Source organism: Lutra lutra, chromosome 1, assembly GCF_902655055.1.
Source record: "Lutra lutra chromosome 1, mLutLut1.2, whole genome shotgun sequence".
NCBI lineage: Eukaryota > Metazoa > Chordata > Mammalia > Carnivora > Mustelidae > Lutra > Lutra lutra.
In genome coordinates this window covers 27,149,390-27,172,002 of record NC_062278.1, presented here as the reverse complement: position 1 = coordinate 27,172,002, position 22,613 = coordinate 27,149,390, and the positions used below count along the sequence as shown (strand labels likewise).

The 22,613-nt window shown below is 35.5% G+C and overlaps 1 pseudogene; it reads right to left on the bottom strand.

Moving 5' to 3' along the window:
• Window positions 1–5,194: 5,194 nt before the first annotated feature.
• Window positions 5,195–22,613, bottom strand: part of LOC125093574 (nuclear ubiquitous casein and cyclin-dependent kinase substrate 1-like) — a 31,769-nt pseudogene continuing 14,350 nt past the window's right edge.

Below are 22,613 nucleotides of genomic sequence, written 5' to 3'. Positions count from 1 at the left end.
TCTCCTCTGAAGGGATAGTTTGAAAATAAGCCCCTCACTTCAGTATAAAATTATTTCCTAGAGGCTTTGCACATACCGAGAGCTCAATAAACATTTGTTGAGTGATGAAATCACATTTTTATACATTTGATTAAGGATTAAATGTAAAGCTCACTGATCTGTTATCCAAGATGAAGAAAAAGATTGTTTCTATGATCCCTAATAGACAAATCCAGTGCCTAGAATCAAGAAAAGTGATAGATCTCATTATATCCTTGAGGTCTTTTATTCAAATTGTATATCTTTATCGGGAGAGTTCTTACTTATATTGAGTTGAGAATTTGCCTCTCTAAAACATCACCCATTAGGCCTAATGATTTTTCTATGATGCTTCACAGAAGAAGTCTACTATACCACCCAAGCTATATAAAATAATTTCAAATATTTTTAAAGCAGTCATATATATGCATTATATATTTATACATATAAAGCAAGCATTATACGCACAGATATTTTAAATTAGTCATTATATGCACATTAATATATTATATAATGCAATATATAATAAATTAGTATTATATGAAGTTTATTTATAAACTTTCAGTTTAATATCTCCAATTTCAACCATTCTTTCATTTCCCTTCACCACCTAGGTCATTCTTCCCTCTATTTCATCCAATTTGTCATGACCTTGTTAAACTGTGATCTTTAGAACTGAATGCAAAGTTCCACATATGAACTAATCAGTATTCATGGTTCACTCTTTCAATAAATACTTAATGAGCACCTATTACAAGCCAGTTATTATAGCAAGGACTAGTGGTTAAACAAGACACGTAGTCTTTACCTGCCTTTAGAGACTTAAAGTCAAAGAAAGATAGGGGTGGGATTGTGGTAAAGATAATCATATTAATATTAAATTACAACTGTAGTAACTTTACATTAAGAATAGGGTTGATAAAATGTTTTTCTTTGGACATTATAATTATATTACAAAAACATAAAATTATGTCAGTATTTTTAGAATCCACATCAAAAGTTTAATTAAAACAAAGTCAGCGGTCATTCATTTTTTTCACAGAATATGCTAATAAGGTCAGTCATACAGATAGACACATTCAACATTGAATTTCTTAGAATGTGTGAAAGAAGCAAAACCAGAAAAGGAAGAGCCTAAGGAAAAAAAATAATAAAACATCTCCAGATTTCTGATAAATTACAACTTGTAGAAAGAAAGCATATGCTTAAACAACCAAATAAACAAACAGAAAACACAAATAAAAACTCAGAAGTCATTATACTTAAAAAGTAAAGAATTTTAGTTTTCCTTGAGACATCACTGCATAGTGGACAAAGTACCAAAATAAAAATTAGAAAAATGGATACTAATCCAGATGGTTTAGGTTAAAATCACTTATTCTCATTGAGGCTAGTATTCTTATAAGAAATATGGAATTTAAAATTTCCCTTCTTCCCTAATTATCACCTGAGTGCTAATTCATTTGATAATAATTTGAGAATAATATTAGATAATGCATGAAAGTGCTTTAAAAAAGAATAAGCCACAATGCCAAGGTAACTATTTGTTTTTACAGTGGAAGGAGAGAAATTGTGATTATAGCCAATAGGGAATAACAGGTATTGACTGACTCTCCAACCATAAACAGCTATAAAATGGTTTTGTCATGCACAGACAGTGCCAAGCTATGATCCTAAAAAAAAGAACACATGTTAAGTAAACTCCACATTTACCTTAGCTTCCTCTCTGGGACACTTTCTAAGCTGGGATGTAGGGAAGTAAAGACAAACAGTATTGCTGGGCAGACAAATCTTTCTGTGATGATTTGGGGCTGCTGAGGAAGTTGAAAGTTATGAGACACAATACTGGGGAGGAGAGACATACACAGATAAAGAAATCAGAAATCTGCAGGGGGTCTCTTTTGATTCTTTTATGAAATACTAAGTTGCATTTGCTCAAGGTGACATCTTGGTGTCTGAAAGTGATCTGAATGGGAGCTGAATGAAAATTCTAGAGGTTCTTGAGTGCTGAGAATACTAAGTAGTCAGAGTAGATAAACCTCACTGAAAACTAGGGACTTTTATTTCAGATTTCAGAAAGAGCAAGTTTTAAGAATAGGGCTATTCCAGACATGTCCAAGCCTTGAATTGATCAAGCTGATTTGTGAGCAGATTAATCACTTGCCAAAACTTAATATTCTTTAAAAGAGGCTACATCTTTTGAATTTCAACAATGTAACATCCACTGTACCCAGTATAAAAGCAAAAATACCAGAACAGTCAATAGACACAGATACAGAGATGACACAGATGATACAATTATGGAGCCAAAGACAGTGACAGAGCTATGATAAATATGTTCAAATATGTAAAGGAAAAAGTGAACATAATAGATAAACATATGGGAAAATCTTAGGGGAGAAAAGACATCTATAAAAAAAGATGTTCTAAAATTGAAAAATACAATATCTGAATTTTTTTTAAAAAGCACTGTTGAGCACTGCTGAAGAAAATATCAGGCAATTAAAGAGAGGCCACAGAAACTATGCAAACTGAAGCACAAACTGTAAAAGAATAAAAACAAAAAAGGCCTCAGTTATCTATAGGTCAGTATCAAGCACAGGTAAAAAGGTCTAAAAATTTTTTTTTTAAATATCAGCCCATATCAGCAACATAAAAGAAGCACAATTCATATAAACACAAAGAAAGCACACTTATGTACACCATTGTCAAATTGTTAAAACTCAATGACAAATAGAAAAATCTTAAAAACTGCCAAATAAAAAAAGACACTTTATATGACAGGAAAAACTAACAAGAGAAACCACTGACTTTTTAAATAAGAAAGTATACATCTCAGAAGACAGTGAAACAACATTTTAAAATGTTGAAATTTAGAAAAAAAAACAGTCTAGAATTCAATATAATGCACACACAAAAAATTGAAAATAAAGAGAAAATAGAGATATTTTTATTAAACAAATGCTGGGAGAATTAGTCACCAGCAGACTTAACATTCAATCAATGTTAGAGAAAGTTCTTTTGAAAGAATAGATACCATATAGAAACTCAAATTTATGTGAAGGAATAAAGATTAGGAATAATTAATATATGGTTAATATGAAATATGCTTTTATACCTTCTTAATTTTTAAAAGACCATTGACTGTTTAAATAGTAATAACAATGTATTTTGAAGTTGATAATATATTTAGAAGTAAATGGTATAACACAATAGGACAAAAATAGAAGCAGGTAAGGAGAAGTATATTGTCAATATATTTTACATTAAATAAGAGGGGATAGAATAGTACTTTGAGGTAGAGGGTGATAAGTTAAAAAGATTTACCTTATTTTTAAAATAAAGATGAATGAGGGAAGTGTACATAGTTATGTAATATAGGAGATAAAGTATATTTCTAAAGGTAGTTAAATAATCCAACAGAAGGCAATTTACTTAATTTACTTTTTACTTAATTTACTTAATGAAGCAAAATCCTGATACCCCTGATACCACACAATAGGGAAAAAAGAAAGAACAAATTATACCAAGTAAATCAACAACAAGATGAAAACTTACACCCAATCAAAATCATAATTATATTATTGGGGGAGATCTGAATGCATATTTATGCCGTAAAAGAATTTCAATGTTCTGTTTTCATGAAGGAAAAAGTCTTTGTGATTGAGTTTCACATTAATTGGTACTTTATTTGTTTAAAACTTAAGCATTATTGGCTAAAAAGAGATTTACTCTGGTATATAGATCTTGCCATTTAAATTCTACGTTTTGGGGTTTTTTTTATCCTTGATAAAATTTAATCCAAGAAACAGACTAGATACATATATAGTCAAAAACATGAACCATTAGAGAATGAAATAGGAAATCAAGAGTGATTTTCTTTTGGGGGCTCCTGGGTGGCTTAGTGGATTGAGCTTCTGACTCGTGGTTTCAGCTGGGTCATGATCTCAGGGTTGTGAGATCCAGCCCGGGTCATGATCTCAGGGTTGTGAGATCCAGCCCTGATTTTGGCTCCTTACTCAATGGGGGGAGGGGGATCTACTTGAGACTCTCTCTCTCCCTCTGCTCCCCCCCCCCCAGTCACATGTGCATGCTCTCTCTCTCTCTCTAAAACAAATAAATCCTTTAAAAAAAGAGAGCGACTTAAGTTTTGGTGGCCCTCACTTTTTTTTCTTTTTTTTAAAGTTCCTTATAATGACCTTCACAAAATCAAAAAGACAGGAAGTACAAGGGTGGTGGCCAAGGGTTGGAGGAGAAGGGAATGGGGAGATTGGGGAGAAGGGAACTGTTCAATGGGAAGAGTTTCCGGCGGGGATGATGAGAAAGTTCAGAAGATGGACAGTGGTGATGGTTGCACGATAATGTGAATGCACTTAATGCCATTGAACTGTGCATTTCAAAATGGTTTAAAAAGCAAAATGGTTTATCTCCTACCTGCCCCATCAATGAAAGTTTAATATCATGATTTTTTTTTACACATCTACACTTGGGTATGTAGATATATAAACTTGGATTAGATGACAACCGATTTTTTTTTAAGTCCAGGTAGAGAAAGAAGCAATCATTTTTAACTAAAATCCTTCTGTTTTTTGATTGCTGTTCAACTTGTTACCACTTAGCAAAAAGCAAAATTTCCATACTGCTCAACTCAAATCTTACTGTTCTATGACTGTGGTATACCTTCCATTAAAAAGATGAAGCAGTCAATCAAGTGATTACTTTGTTATGGCTTTCATTGGGAAGGGGAGGGTGAATGGCAAAGAGAAGACCACAGACAAAAAGGTAATTAAACATGCAATGCTTTTCTTAAAAAAGAGAGATAGAGGAGGGAGATGTTATTTCCAAGAAAAGGAAAAAAGCATTGAAAGCCCATGAGTCAAGCCATAGCCAAAATCATGTTCTATCTTAACAAGTAGATTTTCTTTTTTTCCCCCACTTTTTTCTTCTTCTTTTTTTAAATAAAATCTCTCTCTCTAATCAGTTGAATGTCCCAATCTTGGTTTCAGCTCAGGTCATGATCTCAGGGTCGTGAGTTGGAGTGGGCTCCACACTCTACCTGTGAGACTGCTTGAGAATTTCTCTCCCTCTCCCTCTCCCTCTGCTCCTCCGACTCATGCTCTCTCTCTTCCTCTAAAATAAATAAACAAATCTTTAAAAATAAATAAAAAATAAATAAAATAAAATTTCTTCCCAAACCATCATCACTTTTTTAATCCTCCCCAGACTGGGCTTCATCTTCAGACACTACATCCTCTGATTGCTGAGGTGGACAGCTTGCAGAGATTTTCTTTTCTGGGGGGCTAGCTGATTCCGCCTCTTCTTTGAGACGGGTCTTTTCCTTTGATGTCTCTGAATTTGTGGGGTGACTTACTTTTCTCTTTGCCTTTCATAGGGCTTGGCATCACTGCAGCCTTTAGCCTGCTTTTGGGCATTTTATTTTCTCTCAGGTTTGGACTTTCTTTTTTCATTTATAGGTTTTTTTACTTCTATTCTTAAATTTTTGTGTGTGTTATGTTAGTCACCATACAGTACGTCGTTAGTTTTTGATGTAGTGTTCCAAGATTCATTGTTTATGTGTAATACCCAGTGCTCCATGCAATACGTGCCCCCCTTAATACCCATCACCGGGCCAACTCATCCCCGCATCCACTCCCCTCTAAAACCTGCAGTTTGTTTCTCAGAGCCTCTCATGGTTCATCTCCCCCTCCAACTCCCCACCTTCATTTTAGCTTTCCTTCTCCTAATGTCATCCATCTTATTCCTTATGTTCCACAAGTAAGTGAAGCCATATAACAATTGACATTCTCTGCTTGACTTATTTCACTCAGCATAATCTCCTCCAGTCCCGTCCATGTTGATGCAAAAGTTGCGTATTCATCCTTTCTGATGGCTGAATAATATTCCATTGTATATATGGACCACATCTTCTTTATCCATTCATCTGTTGAAGGGCATCTCTGCTCTTTCCACAGTTTGGTGATTGTGGACATTGCTAATATGAACAATGGGGTGCATGTGGCCCTTCTTTTCACTGCATCTGTATCTTCGGCGTAAATACCCAGTAATACAATTATCAGATCATAGGGATAGATCATATCATATCAGATCATAGGGAAGCTCTATTTTTAATTTTTTGAGGAACAGGTTCACACAGTTTTCCAAAGTGATTGCACCAATTTGCATTTCTACCAGTAGTGTAAGAGGGTTCCCCTTTCTCCACATCCTCTCCAACATTTGTTGTTTCTTGTCTTATTAATTTTTGCCATTCTAAATGGCATAATGTGGTATCTCAATGTGGTTTAGATTTGATTCTCCCTGAAGGCTAATGATGATGAACAATTTTTTTCATGTGTCTGTTGGTCATTTGTATGTCTTCACTGAAGAAGTGTTTGTTCACGTCTTCTGCCCATTTTTTGACTTATTTATTTCTGGGGTGTTGAGTTTGAGAAGTTCTTTATAGATCTTGGATATCAAAATGGATGAAAGATTTCAATGTGAGACAGGAATCCATCAAAATCCTAGAGGAGAACATAGGCAGTAACCTCTTTGACATCAGCCACAGCAAGACATCTTTCAAGACACATCTCCAAAGGCAAAAGAAACAAAAGCAAAAATGAACTTTTGGAACTTCATCAAGATCAAAAGCTTCTGCACAGGTTTGGGCTTCTTAACCATCTTTTGTTTTTTTTTTTTTCTTTTTTGAGCTGCCATAGTCATTTCCATCATCATCTTCCACTAAGAAATCATCCTCGCTGCCAGAATCTTCCCCCTGGAATGATGTCTCATCCTCCTCTTCTTGTTCTTCTCCACTGCCCACATCTTCCATGAGCATCTCTCTTTCTTTGGAAGTTGCTTTTGAGGCTGCCTGCTTTGCTGGAGCACATTCTTATGGGCTTCTTTCTCATCTTTGCTGTCTTCTGCTGAGTGAGAATCACCCTTGGTTTTCATATATTTTTCTTCTGAGTCCTCACCATCTTCCTGGGAACTCTTTTCTAGATCATCTCTTATTTTTAGTTTCTTTGGGAGATGATTGAATTTTCTTAGCTGGAAGGCCTCAATATCTGCAATAATTTTCTTGGCATCATTAAATTCCTGACTCCAAATAATCAATGACCTTTTTATTTCTGACAGGCTGAGACACAGTTGCTGTTGAAATAGGATTGAATCAAGAAACCAAAGACCAGAAACCCCCACCCTCTAACCTCCATACACTCAGTGTACTCTCCTCAACTTTGGCCCGTGGGGTTGCTGCTGAATCTTGACCTGCTGGCTTCTCAAAATCCACATCTTCTTGGTTCAGGGCCCCTTAATCAGATGAGCCCCCTCACAACCCATCCCCATACCCTATTCTCTCATCTCTTCAAAATGGATTGCTCAAACTAGCCCTCATAATTATATTAAATGCTAGTGGACTAGACATTCCAGTTAATAGATAGATATATCCAATCTACCAGGAACACAGAAAAATGTTCAATCTCTAAAATGGCACCATTGAAAGAAGAGACCAAACAGCCACTTACTGTCAATTTCACATTAGAAGCCCCCCTCTTCACCCAGACAGTGATTCATCATGACTAGTGTTGACATATATTTGGATTATTTTCTGCTTCATAGAACTTTAGCCAGCTCCAATATCCAAGTATTTATAGAGCATTACATTTTCAAACATAAACAGTGCCCAAAACCAAAGGACTAAATTTATAGCAAGTATGGTAATGGGTACACAACAATGGAACCCACTGGTCTTAATGCATACACAACCCCCAGAAGCTGCCAAACTGATCTTTCAATAGAGTGGCTTATTGAGGTTGCAACTGAGGCACAAGTTCAGCTATGTCACTATGTGCAGATGAGTACTACTCTCAAGGATGTAATATACACTCTTAATTGGCAAAGAATGTATGTGCTATGTCTTCAATTAATAGAAATTATGGGTCTAGAAATCAAGATGCAAAAGTGAAAGTGTTTACCTGTTTACCATCACTTTTCTTAACCCATGCTTCTAGTCCTTGCAATACTAACCTCAGTAAAGATCTTTGGAAATCCTGGTTTTCCAAGTAGGTAACTCTTCTAATTGGTGCCAGCAAGGGTCTTGAAAGTGTTGTATTCAAAGCCCCCTCTCCAGCCAAGCTTATAGATAAAACTTGTAGGTGTCTGTACTTGACCCTAACTCTGTTTTTCTAGGTCATGGTGCCCACGTCCTCAGAAAATAGACCATGGCTACAAAACATAGTCTCCTCCAGCTGGACCACAACCCATATTGAGGACAAGCCCTTGACAGAGCCCCTTGAAAAACTGGTCACCTCCTTCTCTACCTGGCCAAGAGTTGACCCCCTCCCCCATGGGTGTAGCTATAACCCTCTCATATCTTTAAAATCCCTTAAAAGGCCCAGCATAACAGAAACTCAGAGCCAACATCTCTCTTGATGTCTAGCCCCTCTCCTCTTTCAGAGAATGAATTAACTCCATCTGGTTTTTTGCTCCAGTCTTGGTGCAATTCTTTACCATCCCTGTCACCCTAATAAGTCTCAATAGATTGTATTCTCTGGCTGTTGCCAGAGAACTTTGAACTCAAGTGCCCAAAGAGAAGCAGAAACATGGAGGAGTCACAGACTTGAGAGATAGTGTCCCTGATTATCGCAAGGAGCTAGAACTACTGTTACACAATGGAGGAACAAATTTAGCACTCAGATGGCACACCTCAGCATTTTTTGGTGCCCCATTTGTGAAAATAAATAAGCATAGCAGCCACATCCAAAGAATGGCATCGTGATCAGGCTCTCAGTACCCTGAGATATTAGGTTTTTCATCATGCCTCTAAGTAAACTTTCTAAATGAGTTTAATTTCTAGCCAAAGGTGAGGGGAATCTTGAATGGCTAGAAGAGGATGGAGATAATGAGTATCAGTTTTGGCCAAGAGACTGGCTTCAGTGGGAGAGGCTATAGCTTATCTCACTAAACTTCCTATGACACATTTGCTCTGGGAAATAAGGCCCAACAGAGTCCTAATAGATCTGTTTCCAGAAACTTTATGAAGTTAGGTGGATTCAAAGGATGAACTACAGTGGATGCAGTCCTGTACAATCCAGAACACCAGCCTTTGGTACCGAAGGAATTACTCTCCTAGCATTGTTAGGAGATAGCTGTCAGATGTGATCCATCTTGGCAAATTGCTATCAAGTAGAGAGAGCAAACTTATTCAAGGCTACATGTCCTCCTAGTACAACCTCAAACCAACAGCTGATTGATAAGGGCCTTAAAAGTTCAGTCACTTTGCTCCAGTTCAGAACAACTTTGAAGGTCTATTTCAGACTTCGATATTCCCATCAGATGAACAGGTACCTTTGTGGTGACTGCATTTTAACCCAACTGTTCCTTCTAACTAATCCCTATTCTACTGCTTTTATCATAGGTAGGTATTTATCCCAAGAGAATGCTCTGCAAAAAACATTCTGCAAGTTAATCTGTGTCAGAGTTTGGATCTGTAACTCCTATACACAGAAAAATACAAAAGTTTTGAAGAAAAGAAAATAAAGAATATGTAAGTAAGTGAAAATATATATTACATTAACAGATTGTGAGGATCTATATTGCTAAGCTGTTCCATAGTATCCTTTGGATCAAGTGATTCCATTAAATTTTTCTTGCAGTTTTTCTATAGAACTTGGGAAAGAGATTTTAAATTATGTACGTAAATAGTAAGTATCTAGATGGTCTAAAACAATCCTGACAAAGACAAGTTTGGAGGATTTATATTATATGACTTCAAGATTTAGAATAAGGTGCATCAATCAAGACCATTTAGGCTTGTATAAGGATGAACAAATAAATTAAATGAAACTAAAGATACTCAGACCTATTACATACACTCAATTAATTTCAACAAAGATATTAAAGGCAATACAGTGGATAATAAAAATCTTCTTGCCAAAAGATGCTAAAATGGGCAAAATTCATAAGGAAAAAAGAGAACATTGATCCCTACCTACTACTTTTTTTTTTTTAAGATTTTATTTATTTATTTATTTATTTGACAGAGAGAGATCACAAGTAGACGGAGAGGAAGGCAGAGAGAGAGAGAGAGGGAAGCAGGCTTCTTGCTGAGCAGAGAGCCCGATGTGGGACTCGATCCCAGGACCCTGAGATCATGACCCGAGCTGAAGGCAGAGGCTTAACCCACTGAGCCACCCAGGTGCCCCCCTAACTACTACTTTTAAAAGGATCACTTGAGATGGATTGTAGATCTAAAAGTACTCACCCAAATCATAAAGCCTATAGAAGAAATTGTTGGAGATTTCCCCAACCCCTTTAACTTTTTTAGAATACAAAATGCATAAACCACCAAAAGAAAAAAAAAAAAGATAAATTGAATTCCATCAAAATTAAAACAGTTGCTCATCCAAAAACACCTGTTTAAAAAAAAAAAAAAAGCAAAAAGGTGAGCCACACCTTGGGGAAGATATTCAGAACACTTGTATCTGGCAAAAGAATTATATCCAGAATATATAAAGATCTCTTACAATTAATTAACAACAATAGAAGAACCAAAAATTTTTAAATGAATATAAGACCTGAATAAACACCATACAAAGGAAAATAAAGAAGATATACAAAAGGCAAATAAGCATTTATAAAGTGCTCTGTATCATTAGCCATCAAAGAAATGCAATTTCAAAACACAATGAGTTATCACCTCACAATAATTAGAATGTTTGACAATCTGAAATACTGGTGTTTTGGAAGAACCAACATTCTCATACATTGCTGGTGGAAAACTGGCTATGTCTTAAAAAGTTAAACATAGATCTAGCCTTTAATTTAGCAATCCCATTCCTTGGTATTTGCTCAAGTAAATATATGTCAAACAAAAGATTTCTTTAAAAATATTCCTGGATAAATGAAACAAGATGGGATTGGGAGGGAGACAAACCATAAGTGACTCTTAATCTCACAAAACAAACTGAGGGTTGCTGGGGAGAGAGGGGTTGGGAGAGAGGGGTAGGGTTATGGACATTGGGGAGGGTATGTGCTATGGTGAGTGCTGTGAAGTGTGTAAGCATGGCGATTCACAGACCTGTACCCCTGAGGATAAAAATACATTATATGTTTATAAAAAATAAAATAATTTTTAAAAAATAGATAAATAAATAAATAAACCTTAAAATTAAAAAAAATCATAATAAAAAAAATATTCCCGGGACCTTTATTCATAATGGCTCAAAGCTAGAAACAATACAGATATTCATCAAAAGTAAAATAGATAACCAAATGGTGTATTTGTACAATGGAATACTATTCGGTAATAAAAAGAACAATCGAAGAACTTGAATGATTCCACTTAAGAGCTTGGATGTTTCCAAAAAATATTCTCCATTTATGTGAATTTTTGTAACAGACAAAACTGATGTCATGATAGCAATTAGATAATACTTGCCTCTGAGGGCTTAATTGACTCAGGAAGGAAAGGAAGAAACTTCCTGAAGTGTTGAAAATATTCTATCTTCATAGGGGCATAGGTAGCACAGGCACATGCATTTGTCACATACTCTACACTTAAGATGAGTTTATTTCCTTGTATAAAAATTATACCTCACAAAAATTTAATAGGAGATAGAATTAAATGTCAGGAAGCCACTAAGAGGCAACACATTGGAATATTTCTGGGAAGGTCAAAGCCAAATTATAAATGGATTATTTTTAATGACAAATAACTCACTGTGGTCTTCTTTTCCTCCTTATAAAATGTTTCATTTCTTCTTGTCGGCCAGTAGATAACTGGCGAGCACCCACTATATACGAAACACTGTAATCTCAGGTTTCCTATGCCTGATAACTCCTGGCAGATAGCTAGTTAATTAAGTTACATATGGCTTGAACTTTATATGCTTCATTTTCTTTATCATTTGTAAAAACATTATGAAAATTAACATGGAAGAAAAAAATCAACTGTTGAACATAGTTCCATCAGTGATACAACAAACAGCTGGGGAGATGTTTTTGTTTGGGAAATTCCTAGCCCCTCATGAAGTAAGTGAAGTCATATTCTTCAGCTTGAATCATCTTCAATTCTCAAAGAGTTTAATGAAAGCACAAAAACAAAATAAGAGTCATCGAGGGGGGTGCCTGGGTGGCTCAGTGGGTTGAGCCTCTGACTTCAGCTCAGGTCATGGTCTCCGGGTCCTGGGATTGAGGCCCACATCGGGCTCTCTGCTCAGCAGGGAGCCTGCTTCCCCTCTCTCTCTCTGCCTGCCTCTCTGCCCACTTGTGATCTCTCTCTCTCTCTCTCTCTCTGTCAAATAAATAAAAATTTTTTAAAAATTAAAAAAAAAAAAGGAGTTGTCGAGGGTAGAGTTTTACTTCGCTATCATGGTGAGTATGCCTTGCTGGAAGTTTAAGCATCGTGGGAAAAGCTTGATAAATATGTAGATTTTGAGTCCCTATCTTGAAAACTACTTTAGTATGACTATGCCACTGGGTTCTTAAAATAAGATTACAAAAAAACTAGGTGTTAGACATAATACAGAAAAAAATGTGTAAAAAAAAAAAAAAGGACTATTTGGAAGATTGTTACAGATTGTGTCCCTGCAAACTTCGTATGTTTAAAGCTAACACCAAATGTGCTAGTATTTGGAGGTGAGGCCTCTGGAAGGTGGTTAGGTCATTAGGGTAGAGTCCTGGTGAATGCAATTAATCCTTATAAAAGAGACCACAGTAAGATCCCTTTCCCCTTCCCACCACACAGGGACACAGATGTTGAAAAGACAGCCATACATGTACCAGGAAGCAGAACCTCACCAGCGAATCTGCCAGTGCCTTGATCTTGGACTTCCCAGCCTCTGGAACTAAGAGAAATAAATTTCTGTTCTGTTACAGCAGCGTGAGTAGATTAAGAGAGAGATCATCACAGACAAAAACCATGGCTGTGTGAATGATTTTTCTCCTCCTAGGATTTACACCTCCCTCTTGGTTCTCATTTGTCTCTATGTCAGCCTCCAGGGACACCATATTGTCTCCTTGCTGCAAGACCCAGAAATGGCCAAAAACTCCTTTTCTATTTTGCTTCTTGGTTAACAAAGAAAAGCTAAAATTTTAAATAACCTTACCAAGAACTAAGGAGAAAGTAAAGGAAACTAAAGAAAGTGCAAAATTAGAAAAGGCTCAGTTTAATAAAATACAGATTTCTGATTCAAACATAGTTAAATTGAAGCCACAAGTTAACTGGTCCAATTTACCAACATTCAGACCAGGGTTTTGCTCACTTCCTCCAACACATTCTACTGATTAGAGATTCGTCTAGGTTTGGGAAGAAAAAAAAAGAACTCCATTTAAATTTATGAATTATTACTTATGGAAGTTAAGTCTATTATAGATTTTAATTGGACATTCTTTTTTTGTTGTTGTGTACAGTTGTTTTTTGTTTTTGTTTTTTCTAATACAAAGCTGAGCTAACTGGGGAGGAACAGGGTTAAACAGACAATTCTGCAGCAAAAAAATACAGTAGGGAAACAGGTCAGAGTCTAAGCTTTTAGCAACTCCTTGCATGCCCATACTGTAGGCCTGAAGTGCCCTATAAAAAGCAACTAGTCCTTTTTTCACTCAGAGTCTTTCTTTAGTCCCCTGTTTAAAGACTCTCCCTCTCTTCTCCTGGCTTTTAATTCTCTTTGTATGACTTCTTCTGAACAGTGACTGAGTTGGCCAGTCTGTGACTTGGCTGTAAATTACTCCCCTGTAAGTTTCCTCTCATTTGATTGGCTTCAATCTCTATAGTCTGGCCTCTTCCCTGATCTTGGCCTAGACTCCAAAAACACTGCACTACAGCTTACTCTGTGCTGAGGGGCTCCTCCTTGTCTGAAAGTTGACTCAGATGCATGAGGAGATGAAATACAGAACTCTGTATGAGCAAATCGCTATCAGGGCACAGAGTATGAGTGTGGGGGTGATTCGAAGTTGAAAAGGAATAAAGAAAGGGAAGTGAGATACTGTCAGAATTTTGTCTGACCCTGGGAATTACATCAGCTCATGACACACATCAAATCATTTTGGTTTCTCTGATGACGTGAACTGGAGGTTTCTGACCTCAGGGATGTCTGAGTTATCTTGGCTCCCCACACACCTCCCTGCATTTCGTCTATCAACTTTCTCCACTTCCTGGGATTTAATCCTTGGCTTTCTGCTCTTTTCTCTGAGCTCTATTTAAATCACCCTCCATGTATACATTTTCAAATCCTGTCCCTATGTTTTCAATTTCTAACGCTGTAGTGTATGCTCAGCACACTTCCTCCCACTCTCTATTTTCCTTGAAAACAAATGTCACTTGACCTATGGTTCCCAATAGCTACCTTCCTCCTGCTGATAGAATTATTTGCTGACAAATTTATTGGAAAAACAAGAATTATTTGCTGACAAAATTATTTGAAAGATTTTACATCCAAAGCATATGTTTTCTTTCTGTAGTTTTTTACATACCGCCATCTGGTTTCTATTCCTGCTTTATCTCCCTCTACATTCTCTCTTAGACCCTTTTGCTGCATTAAAAACAAGAAAAGCTTGACTGAAGACCATGAAAATCTTTGAGTAAATTTCCCTTCTTCCTGAGTTGCTTAAACCAAGTGGAGCTGGGATATATTAGAAAAAACATAGTACTAATAAAACTAGGTTTGAACTGGAAAGCTGTCCCCCTCCCAGTCCAAGTTAGCATGACTTCATTGAGGTCTTACCACATCCCAGATGCTTTATTTAAATGCTAGAGAAGTAAAGGTGAGGGGGAAAAGGTTTGTTAATTCTTAGATGATAAATGAATTCTTGAAAAGAATTCAAGAAATTATCATGTGTATTTTATCTGGTTGAACTTGAGTTCTAAAACTCCATTTGCAAGGGCCTAATAGAAATATCTTTGCCACAATCTCAATATGTACAAAACTGAACTCATTAGCCCCCCTTCAATTGTTCCTGAAAATTGCATTTTATGTTTTACTAATGCAACTCCTTATCACATTTTTATCTCTTTCTTACATCCTTTCATGTATAAGCAGTCACCAGCTACATTTTCTGAGATCTGAGTACTACACTGGTAATGTTTCTCCTGGAATTGATTTACTGAGTTAAGTTTTGCTTTTTAAGCCTACATAAGAATAATGTAGCATCATTAATGTCGGAAAGTTGAAATTTAAGGTTGAGATCATTAGGAAATACAAAGTGGGATATTTCATGTTAAAAAAGAAATGATCCACCCATGAAAAAGATTTAAAAATTGTGAAACTTAAAAAAAAAATTGTGAAACTTCCTGAACCTAACAAAAGAGGAAATTAACATTTTGACAATCATCATGGGAACTATAGCACACTTTTCCAGAAACTAGCATATAAAATAAACCAAAATTTATAAGACAAGGGAGAATTTAAGTAATATAAAAAGTAAATACTACTTCATTCAAAAGGCAATACATGTTCAGTTGAAATGCACATACAATATTTGCCAAAAAATGACCACATATAAAGTTATGAAAGAAGGCCCCAAAAGTAAAATTAAGAAAATTATTTATGCATACAAGTTATATTCACTACTAAAGCAAAAAAAATAGTTAAAATTCAACAAACTTTCAATAAAAGAAACAAAAAACCAAAATCTTCTGGCAAACTAGGAAGATAATAGAATTCTTTCTTTCTGATAGTGATTATTTACTGTAAGTCCAAGATGCACATCATGCCAGAAACAGTTAATGGAAATCATTTTACCTTCCTACTAAAATCAGAAATAGGATTATAAACTTCTACCACTACTACTATCTACCATTATATTAAAGGTCTTAGCCAATGCAATAAAATAAGAAAAGAAATGAAATTGGAAATATAAGTTTTATATATTATTAATATATATGAGAGGGGAAAACTAATATCCTTATAATAGTAGAACCAATAAGTGAGTTTAGTAATAAAGGAGGATTAGAATATAACATATAAATAACAATAGCTTTTCTAAATCCTGCCAATATGAGATAAAAATAATCATATTCACAGTAATAATAAATAGTATAAAGTGCTTAAGAGCATACTTCATAAAAAAAGATTAGTATTCAACTTATGACAACAGAAAAATTTCAGAGTAAATTCTCAGAAAACAAAATTTTAAAATATTAAAATTTATGAAATTAAAAATTCAAACATGACCAACAAAAGTAAAACTGGATTAGATTAAAAGATTTAACTTAACAACAAAAATATTAGTTAAGAACTGACTCAGGGAAAATAAGAAAAGGCTTAGGTAAAATATAAAAAATGAAAAAGAAGTATATTTAGAGATAGAAGAGAGACTGAAAAATTGAAGGAAGATATTTTGACTTCTAAAGAGAAAATTATGAAAGTATACAGAATGGAATAATTACTCCTGAAAAAATAAAGAGATATAACATCTTCAGTGATGGCAAATCTCAACATAGTTTTCTTTTACTAATATAAAAACGTATTCAAAATATAAATCGATAAAATGAATATCCAACATGATTTAATAGAATTTTGCAGGCTGATTCTAAATTTCATATAAAAAATTAATTTTTAGGAACCTGAAGATGAATAAAAAGGACAATCTATCCTACCATAGTCAAATATACTTCTAAAATAACTGTGGTATTTATGCGCGGATAGCAAAATCTTAAAACTAAATAAAACATTCAGTGAGACTCACAATGAAGTATTTTAAAAAGATGGTATTTCATATCAATGAAGAAACATTGTTCCATAAATGTTCTTGAAAATTAGCTGAATATTTGGACAAATAAGTTAGCTCTCAACTCAGACTCATCACAAATTTAAATTTTAGGTAGATTCAAGGAAAACATAAAACAAATTATTATAAAATATAAGATAATGCTTTCTTGAGTGTTGGCTAGGGTATATAAGACAAAAAAGGAAAAGTTATAAATAAAAATATTGACACATAGAGTAAACCAGAATTAATAGCATGAATTCCACCAATACAGCATTAATAAAGTTAAATAATAAGTAAAGATGAAGGAAGAATATTTGTAATATTTACCATGCTAAAATTCCAAAAACAGTAGCCCTCAAACTATCTGTAACAAAGAGCCTTTTTTCCTATTTTTAATCTTTAAAAGACAATACATTATCGAATACAATAAAAATGAATTATCAGGAAAATAAAATTTAAAAAATACATAAAGTGTAAGTCTTTTTCTTAAATGATATTGAGTAGTCACAAAACTACTCAGCCCAGTGTCTCCACTTACCAGTTCGTAGACCAGAAATAAATCACTAGTGGAATAGTGGAATAGCACAGGTCTAGAGATGGCACTCTAAACTGAACAGACCTTGTGATGTCCTACTGATTAGAATGAAATGGAAAAAGGCCAACTCAAAAATGATTCAAGAGTATTGACATGGAAGTCACAGAAAAACATAAGTATACATAAAAATATGAAAATAGTTTTGGTAATCAGGACCTTGAGAATTAAGTCAATAAGACCTTTTAAAGTTTTGATAATATCAAGTGTTGAAATCGTAGGGAAAATAGGTGTCTATACATTGCTAATAAGAGAATAAATTGGTAAAGCCACTTCAGGAACTATTTGACACTATCTCTTAAAATTAACCAGATAGTACCAAACCAAAACACCATAACACTTAATATTTAATTTATATTATAGTCTGATGGAAAACTTCCATATTTCCTCCAGGAGACATATACAAATATGTCTGTTTTATGATTCTTTATAAAAGCAATAAATTGAAGGGAAAAAAACCCACAAAAGTTCTTAATAGGGGACTATGAAATATTTATACATATTTAATATGTATAACAGGTTACATATTAAATATGTAATATTTAATTACATATTAAGTATTAATTAAAGGAAAATGGAGTAAAACTTGTTAGATTACATTGACACTTTTATCTTTGAGAATAAAAACAAAATATCCATATTCTATAGTTAATAATGTTTTTATATTTAAAAGAAGAATATTCTTGTGCAGTATTTGTATGGCTAGGTAACTGTACCTTTTAACAAGCTTTCCAGGTATGAAAAGCCGTGGTTATTCAAAAGGAACACTGACAAATGTTTTAAATACTTTGTTCATCCTGTTCACTGTACCTCCTCAGGTCAAGAAGGGTTCTTCAGAGAGGTAGCAAACAGGAATTTCTAACTCTTAACCTTATTCTGATACTTGCTAATGGCTTGTCTATCTTTTAAAAATGGACATGAGCACCTGATCATAGAGCATACCACAGGTACAAATTTCTAGCTAAATGATAAATTGATAAGCAAATAATTCAACTAAATATTTTAAATGGGCCTATTGAAAAGTGCACAAAATACATTTCATGGTTTCTGGCAAACTAAGTACCCATTCACTCTATCATACTTGTAGAATGATTTCACAGGTAAGTTGGGTAATTCTTCTTACACAATCAATTTATTATTGTTTAAAAGTAAGAACACAGCTCCATCTCAGAATGACAATTGCCAAATTAGTAAACTTACAAAGTGACTAACTCAGGATTTCTTTCTTTCTTTTATTTTTAGCTTCATTGAGGTACAATTGAAAAGGAAAAGTTGTATATCTTATGGTGTAAAACATGATGTTTTCATAAATGCATATGTTCTGAAATGATCATCACAATCAAGCTAATTAACATGTCCATCATATCTACTGATATTTTAACTCCCTGTGTTCTTTGGAGGATTCCTTTACATAACATTCCATAGCTGTCTTTAAAACTGATTGTCATGAAATACGTTATTTTTTTTTCTTGTGATAAGAAGTTTTTTTTTTTTAATTTTATTTTTTATAAACATATAATATATTTTTATCCCCAGGGGTACAGGTCTGTGAATCACCAGGTTTACACACCTCACAGCACTCACCACAGCACATACCCTCCCCAGTGTCCACAATCCCACCCCCCTCCCAACCCCCCTCCCCCCATCAACCCTTAGTTTGTCTCGTGAGATTAAGAGTCACCCATGGTTTGCCTCCCTCCCAATTCCATCTTGTTTCATTTACTCTTCTCCTACCCCCTTAACCCCCCATGTTGCATCTCCTCTCCCTCATATCAGGGAGATCATATGATAGTTGTCTTTCTCCGATTGACTTATTTCGCTAAGCATGATACCCTCTAGTTCCATCCACATCGTCGCAAATGGCAAAATTTCATTTCTTTTGATGGCTGCATAGTATTCCATTGTGTATATATACCACATCTTCTTTATCCATTTGTCTGTTGATGGACATCTAGGTTCTTTCCATAAGTTTGGCTATTGTAGACATTGCTGCTATAAACATTCGGGTGCACGTGCCCCTTTGGATCACTACAGGGCACTACAGGGTTTGTATCTTTAGGGCAAATACCCAGCAGTGCAATTGCTGGGTCATAGGGTAGTTCTATTTTCAACATTTTGAGGAACCTCCATGCTGTTTTCCAGAGTGGTTGCACCAGCTTGCATTCCCACCAACAGTGTAGGAGGGTTCCCCTTTCTCCGCATCCTCGCCAGCATCTGTCATTTCCTGACTTGTTCATTTTAGCCATTCTGACTGGTGTGAGGTGATATCTCATTGTGGTTTTGATTTGTATTTCCCTGATGCCGAGTGATGTGGAGCACTTTTTCATGTGTCTGTTGGCCATCTGGATGTCTTCTTTGCAGAAATGTCTGTTCATGTCCTCTGCCCATTTCTTGATTGGATTATTTGTTCTTTGGGTGTTGAGTTTACTAAGTTCTTTATAGATTTTGGACACTAGTCCTTATTTATCTGATACGTCATTTGCAAATATCTTCTCCCATTCTGTCAGTTGTCTTTTGGTTTTGTTAACTGTTTCCTTTGCTGTGCAAAAGCTTTTGATCTTGAGAAAATCCCAATAGTTCATTTTTGCCCTTGCTTCCCTTGCTTTTGACGATGTTCCTAGGAAGATGTTGCTGCGGCTGACGTCGAAGAGGTTGTTGCCTGTGTTCTCCTCAAGGATTTTGATGGATTCCTTTCTCACATTGAGATCCTTCATCCACTTTGAGTCTATTTTCGTGTGTGGTGTAAGGAAATGGTCCACTTTAATTTTTCTGCATGTGGCTGTCCAATTTTCCCAACACCATTTATTGAAGAGGCTGTCTTTTTCCATTGGACATTCTTTCCTGCTTTGTCAAAGATTAGTTGACCATAGAGTTGAGGGTCTATTTCTGGGCTCTCTATTCTGTTCCATTGATCTATGTGTCTGTTTTTGTGCCAGTACCATGCTGTCTTGATGATGACAGCTTTGTAATAGAGCTTGAAGTCCGGAATTGTGATGCCACCAACTTTGGCTTTCTTTTTCAATATTCCTTTGGCTATTCGAGGTCTTTTCTGGTTCCATATAAATTTTAGGATTATTTGTTCCATTTCTTTGAAAAAAATGGATGGTACTTTGATAAGAATTGCATTAAATGTGTAGATTGCTTTAGGTAGCATAGACATTTTCACAATATTTATTCTTCCAATCCAGGAGCATGGAACATTTCTCCATTTCTTTGTGTCTTCCTCAATTTCTTTCATGAGTACTTTATAGTTTTCTGTGTATAGATTCTTAGTCTCTTTGGTTAAGTTTATTCCTAGGTATCTTATAGTTTTGGGTGCAATTGTAAATGGGATGGACTCCTTAATTTCTCTTTCTTCTGTCTTGTTGTTGGTGTAGAGAAATGCAACTGATTTCTGTGCATTGATTTTATATCCTGACACTTTACTGAATTCCTGTACAAGTTCTAGCAGTTTTGGAGTGGAGTCTTTTGGGTTTTCCACATATAGTATCATATCATCTGCGAAGAGTGATAGTTTGACTTCTTCTTTGCCGATTTGGATGCCTTTAATTTCCTTTTGTTGTCTGATTGCTGAGGCTAGGACTTCTAGTACTATGTTGAATAGCAGTGGTGATAACGGACATCCCTGCCGTGTTCCTGACCATAGCGGAAAAGCTTTCAGTTTTTCTCCATTGAGAATGATATTTGCGGTGGGTTTTTCATAGATGGCTTTGATAATATTGAGGTATGTGCCGTCTATCCCTACACTTTGAAGAGTTTTGATCAGGAAGGGATGCTGTACTTTGTCAAATGCTTTTTAAGCATCTATGGAGAGTATCATATGGTTCTTGTTCTTTCTTTTATTAATGTGTTGTATCACATTGATTGATTTGCGGATGTTGAACCAGCCTTGCAGCCCTGGAATAAATCTCACTTGGCGTGGTGAATAATCCTTTTAATGTACTGTTGAATCCTATTGGCTAGTATTTTGGCGAGAATTTTTGCATCTGTGTTCATCAAGGATATTGGTCTGTAGTTCTCTTTTTTGATGGTATCCTTGTCTGGTTTTGGGATCAAGGTGATGCTGGCCTCATAAAATGAGTTTGGAAGTTTTCCTTCCATTTCTATTTTTTGGAACAGTTTCAGGAGAATAGGAATTAGTTCTTCTTTAAATGTTTGGTAGAATTCCCCCGGGAAGCCGTCTGGCCCTGGGCTTTTGTTTGTTTGGAGATTTTTTTTTTTTTTTAAAGATTTTATTTATTTATTTGACAGAGAGAAATCACAAGTAGGCAGAGAGGCAGGCAGAGAGAGAGGAGGAAGCAGGCTCCCTGCTGAGCAGAAAGCCCGACGTGGGGCTCGAACCCAGGACCTGGGATCATGACCTGAGCCGAAGGCAGCGGCTTAACCCACTGAGCCACCCAGGCGCCCCTGTTTGGAGATTTTTGATGACTGTTTCAATCTCCTTACTGCTTATGGGTCTGTTCAGGCTTTCTATTTCTTCCTGGTTCAGTTGTGGTAGTTTATATGTCTCTAGGAATGCATCCATTTCTTCCAGATTGTCAAATTTGTTGGCGTAGAGTTGCTCATAGTATGTTCTTATAATTGTCTGTATTTCTTTGGTGTTCATTGTGATCTCTCCTCTTTCATTCATGATTTTATTTATTTGGGTCCTCTCTCTTTTCTTTTTGATAAGTCTGGCCAGGGGTTTATCAATCTTATTAATTCTTTCAAAGAACCAGCTCCTAGTTTCGTTGATTTGTTCTATTGTTTTTTTGGTTTCTTGTGGGGGGGGGAGAAAGGGGATAAAAAGAGGTTCAGAAAGAAAGAAAAAAAAAGAAAAAAAGAAAACCAATAAAGAAAAAGGATAAAAAGGAAATATATATATATATATATATATATATATATATATATTAGATAAACTAGTTAAAAATGTTAAAAAAGAAAAGGGTAAAAGTTAAAAAAATTTAGCAGAAGAAGAAAAAAAATTGAAAAAGAAAAGAAAAAAAATTAATTTAACTGCAAGGCTAAAGAATCATGGGGAGAAAGCCATGAGTTCCATGCTTTGCTTTCTCCTCCTCTGGAATTCTGCAGCTCTCCTTGGTATTGAAACTACACTCCTTGGTAGGTGAACTTGGTCCTGGCTGGGTTTCTTGCTGATCTTCTGGGGGAGGGGCCTGTTGTAGTGATTCTCAAGCGTCTTTGCCCCAGGCGGAGTTGCACCGCCCTTACCCAGGGCCGGGCTGAGTAATCCGCTTGGGTTTGCTTTCGGGAGCTTTTGTTCCCTGAGCGCTTTCCTTAGAGTTCCGGAGGATGGGAGTGA